The sequence below is a fragment of the Phyllobates terribilis genome, unplaced genomic scaffold (assembly GCF_046119375.1).
Source record: "Phyllobates terribilis strain yellow unplaced genomic scaffold, ASM4611937v1 Scaffold_4__5_contigs__length_816908805, whole genome shotgun sequence".
Lineage (NCBI taxonomy): Eukaryota > Metazoa > Chordata > Amphibia > Anura > Dendrobatidae > Phyllobates > Phyllobates terribilis.
The window spans coordinates 678,302,679-678,307,668 of record NW_027362764.1 but is presented as its reverse complement, the minus strand read 5'-3'; the positions used below and the strand labels follow the sequence as shown (position 1 = coordinate 678,307,668).

General features: G+C 53.3%; 1 non-coding gene and 4 pseudogenes across 1 annotated transcript; all 5 read left to right on the top strand.

Moving 5' to 3' along the window:
- Positions 1 to 120, top strand: LOC141269507 (5S ribosomal RNA; annotated as a pseudogene).
- A 940-nt stretch (positions 121 to 1,060) lies between these two features.
- Positions 1,061 to 1,179, top strand: LOC141269471 (5S ribosomal RNA; annotated as a pseudogene).
- Positions 1,180 to 1,800: 621 nt separating this feature from the next.
- Positions 1,801 to 1,920, top strand: LOC141268609 (5S ribosomal RNA; annotated as a pseudogene).
- A 942-nt stretch (positions 1,921 to 2,862) lies between these two features.
- Positions 2,863 to 2,981, top strand: LOC141266926 (5S ribosomal RNA). The gene has a single exon (XR_012320945.1). It is a non-coding gene; the product is annotated as a 5S ribosomal RNA (ribosomal RNA).
- Positions 2,982 to 3,598: 617 nt separating this feature from the next.
- LOC141269119 (5S ribosomal RNA) lies at positions 3,599 to 3,718 on the top strand (annotated as a pseudogene).
- Positions 3,719 to 4,990: the final 1,272 nt, after the last annotated feature.

Here is a 4,990-nt window from a genome sequence, read left to right as displayed (position 1 = left end):
GTCTACTGGCCGTACCACCTTGGATACGCCTCATCTCATCTAATCTCGGAAGCAAAGCAGGGCTGGGCTCGGACAGTACTTGGATGGGAGACCTCCTGGGAACACCGGGTGCTGTAGACCATTTTGATGACGTTTTGCCCTACTGCCCAGCTCGGCTAGCATGGAACGGCGCCTTGCCGGACACCGACCTTAAGTAACTTAGATTATGGAAGCCCCAAGGCCTCTGAGCCAGTTGGTAGCTAAGTACGCTACTCCGCCGCCTTCACGCACGCCTGACACCGAGCTCCTTGCCACAGCTAGGAGTGTTTATTGACTCCGCAGCTCGCTGTGTGGAAATGATGGTGTTAAAAGCACCCGGGGCCGTGAAGGGGCCAGGCTTTCTGCAGGTTCCCAGGGAAGGTTTTGGATGCCGGCCGCCTAGCGAGGGCCAGCAGAAGTAACATGTTTCTCTGCAAAGAAGCTTGTGTAACCAAGCCAGACGGCTGACAAAGAGCTAACCTCAGTGCAAGGAAGGCAAGGAAGGTGCGGAAGGAATTGGGGAGGGTGGGGTGATTCCTGCTAGGGCCCTGAAATCATAAAACAGGCAGGAGAGTCTGACGCATGGTGACGGAAAGGATGTAGGGGCAGATAGGGGGTGTTGTCACGTGCGAGCACGTGTGCATGCTGGCTTGTGTGTGAGAGTGCGCTTCCTAGGTGTGGCGCGCTGCAGACAGTCAAAGGGATTGTTCCCTTTCATTAAAGTTAATCCCCGGCTGCAGGCTATTAGAAAGCAACTAACCGCGCTCTACTCACCCTACCCGGGTCTACCGGTGAGTCTCGCCTCTGCTCCCGGCCTGTGGCTTTGGCCGTGAAGCTGACGTTCCGTCGACAGCGCTGCAGCCGATCAGTGAGCTCAGCGGCTCTGAGTGGGGCGTTGTGTCTACAAGACCTATTAAGGAAGCCAGCAAAAAAATTGAAGAGAAGGGAAAGCACAAAAGGACCTGGTCTTGCTGAGCACTGGAAAGGGCAGCAGGCAGCCAGACGTCAAAGTAGAAAAGCAGCAAGTGAGAGACTTGTCTCTGCCTACGGCCACACCACCCTGAACACGCTTGATCTCGTCTGATCTTGGAAGCTAAGCAGTGTCGGGCCTTGTTAGTACTTGGATGCGAGACCACCTGGGACTACCAGGTGCTGTAGGCTTTTGCTTTTTCTTTCCTTCCACCAGCAGGGGGCACTCTCTTCTGTGCCTTTTTTCTATTCCCTTTCACAAGTGCACACATTCATTCTCTTTTCTTTTTTTCATTTGCTTTCTCTCTTGCGCTATTTCATCTCTGCAAAATACCAGCATCCTTCTGATCACCGTGGGCCTCCAGCATTGTTGCTTCTTTACTTTTAATACTAGGCTCCTTTTCACCAGGACCAGCGTCTCCCGCGTGGCTGGAGGCAACCACTGGTAACCCCAAGCAGAAGACCTTTGCAGGCAACACGACCTTCCCCCCTGAAGAGCAGCTCAAAGTCACTGGCAACCATCTCACCCTCTTCCTTCATTAACCCCTGGACGTCTCGCTCCACCCCCAAGTTAGGGGTCCAGCTTGCTCTTTCTGTCACATTACCGCAATGAAGGGTTTAGCCTGCAGGAAACCCTGCGCCGAGACATTTTTGAAGACACCTGATGCAGCGGGTGAATCACTGCTAAACAAACCACACCTGTAGGGACGGCACAGCCTTTGCATGGACCCTTCGGAGCCCGCCCTGTCACGGCCAGATTGCTCGCAACCAAGAGATCCTGAGAAAGGCTGGCCGGGCGATGGATTGAGCAGCGTCTACTGGCCATACCACCTTGGATACGCCCGATCTCATCTGATCTGGAAAGCAAAGCAGGGCTGGGCTTGGACAGTACTTGGATGGGAGACCTCTTGGGAACACCAGGTGCTGTAAACCATTTTGATGATGTTTTGCCCTACTGCCCAGCTCGGCTAGCATGGAACGGCGCCTTGCCGGACACCGACCTTAAGTAACTTAGATGATGGAAGCCCCAAGGCCTCTGAGCCAGTTGGCAGCTAAGTACGCTACCCCGCCGCCTTCTCGCAGGCCTGACATCGAGCTCCTTGCCACGGCTAGGAGTGTTTATTGACTCCGCAGCTCGAAGTGTGGAAATGATGGCATTAAAAGCACCCGGGACCGTGAAGGGGCCAGGCTTTCAGCAGGTGCCCAGGGAAGGTTTTGGATGCCGGCCGTCTAGCGAGGTCCAGCAGAAGTAACATGTTTCACTGCAAAGAAGCTTGTGTAGCCAAGGCAGATGGCTGACAAAGAGCTAACCTCAGTGCAAGGAAGGCAAGGAAGGTGCGGAAGGAATTGGGGAGGGGGGGTGTGATTCCTGCTAGGGCTCTGAAATCATAAAACAGGCAGGAGAGTCTGACGCATGGTGACGGAGAGGTTGTAGGGGCAGATAGGGGGTGTTGTCATGAGCGAGCACGTGTGCATGCTGGCTTGTGTGTGAGAGTGCGCTTCCTAGGTGTGGTGCGCTGCAGACAGTCAAAGGGATTGTTCCCTTTCATTAAAAGTTAATCCCCGGCTGCAGGCAATTAGAAAGCAACTAACCGCGCTCTACTCACCCTACCCGGTTCTACCGGTGAGTCTCGCCTCTGCTCCCGGCCTGTGGCATTGGCCGTGAAGCTGATGTTCCGTCGACAGCGCTGCAGCCGATCAGTGAGCTCAGTGGCTCTGAGTGGGGCGTTCTGTCTACAAGACCTTTTAAGGAAGCCAGCAAAAAAATTGAAGAGAAGGGAAAGCACAAAAGGACCTGGTCTTGCTGAGCACTGGAAAGGGCAGCCGGCAGCCAGACGTCAAAGTAGAAAAGCAGCAAGTGAGAGGCTTTTCTCTGCTTACAGCCACACCACCCTGAACTCGCCCGATCTCATCTGATCTCAGAAACTAAGCAGAGTTGGGCCTGGTTAGTACTTGGATGGGAGACCGCCTGGGAATACCAGGTGCTGTAGGCTTTTGCTTTTTCCTTCCACCAGCAGGGTGCACTCTCTTCTATGCCTTTTTTCCATTCCCTTTCACAAGTGCACACATTCATTCTCTTTTCTTTTTTTCATTTGCTTTCTCTCTTGCGCTATTTCATCTCTGCAAAATACCAGCATCCTTCTGATCACCGTGGGCCTCCAGCATTGTTGCTTCTTTACTTTTAATACTAGGCTCCTTTTCACCAGGACAGGCATCTCCCGTGTGGCTGGAGGCAACAACCGGTAACCCCAAGCAGAAGACCTTTGCAGGCAACACGACCATCCCCCCTGAAGAGCAGCTCAAAGTCAATGGCAACCATCTCACCCTCTTCCTTCATTCACCCCTGGACGTCTCGCTCCGCCCCCAAGTTACGGGTCCAGCTTGCTCTTTCTGTCACATTACCACGATGAAGGGTTTAGCCTGCAGGAGACCCTGCGCCGAGACATTTTTGAAGACACCTGATGCGGCGGGTGAATCACTGCTAAACAAACCACACCTGTAGGGACGGCACAGCCTTTGCATGGACCCTTCGGAGCCCGCCCTGTCACGGCCAGATTGCTCGCCATCAAGCGATCCTCAGAAAGGCTGGCCGGGCGATGGATCAAGCAGCGTCTACTGGCCATACCACCTTGGATATGCCCGATCTCGTCTGATCTTGGAAGCAAAGCAGGGCTGAGCTCAGACAGTACTTGGATGGGAGACCTCCTGGGAACACCGGGTGCTGTAGACCATTTTGATGACGTTTTGCCCTACTGCCCAGCTCGGCTAGCATGGAACGGCGCCTTGCCGGACACCGACCTAAAGTAACTTAGATGATGGAAGCCCCAAGGCCTCTGAGCCAGTTGGCAGCTAAGTACGCTACCCCGCCGCCTTCACGCAGGCCTGACACCGAGCTCCTTGTCACGGCTAGGAGTGCTTATTGACTCCGCAGCTCGCCGTGTGGAAATGATGGCGTTAAAAGCACCCGGGGCCGTGAAGGGGCCAGGCTTTCAGCAGGTGCCCAGGGAAGGTTTTGGATGCCGGCTGTCTAGCGAGGGCCAGCAGAAGTAACATGTATCTCTGCAAAGAAGCTTGTGTAACCAAGCCAGACGGTTGCCAAAGAGCTAACCTCAGTACAAGGAAGGCAAGGAAGGTGCGGAAGAAATTGGGGAGGGGGGGTGGGTGATTCCTGATAGGGCCCTGAAATCATAAAACAGGCAGGAGAGTTTTACGCATGGTGACGGAGAGGTTGTAGGGGCAGATAGGGGGTGTTGTCACGTGCGAGCACGTGTGCATGCTGGCTTGTGTGTGAGAGTGCGCTTCCTAGGTGTGGCGCGCTGCAGACAGTCAAAGGGATTGTTCCCTTTCATTAAAAGTTAATCCCCGGCTGCAGGCTATTAGAAAGCAACTAACCGCGCTCTACTCACCCTACCCGGGTCTACCGGTGAGTCCCGCCTCTGCTCCCGGCCTGTGGCATTGGTCGTGAAGCTGACGTTCCGTCGACAGCGCTGCAGCCGATCAGTGAGCTCAGCGGCTCTGAGTGGGGCGTTGTGTCTACAAGACCTTTTAAGGAAGCCAGCAAAAAAATTGAAGAGAAGGGAAAGCACAAAAGGACCTGGTCTTGCTGAGCACTGGAAAGGGCAGCCGGCAGCCAGACGTCAAAGTAGAAAAGCAGCAAGTGAGAGGCTTGTCTCTGCCTACGGCCACACCACCCTGAACACGCCCGATCTCATCTAATCTTGGAAGCTAAGCAGGGTTGGGCCTGGTTAGTACTTGAGTGGGAGACTGTAAAATAATACTCTTTCTGTATTATTTTTTTCTACTGAGGACTTCTCAAAGTATCAATATCACGATATTCTTATAAAAAAATGTATCTCTTTATTTTTGGATTGTCCATTAAAAAGAATCAGATTGCAGCAGGTACATACAATAATTAGTTATAAAGTTACATAGTTACATAGTTTATAAGGCCGAAAAAAGACAAGCGTCCATCCAGTTCAGCCTATTTCTTGTGCACTGCAGC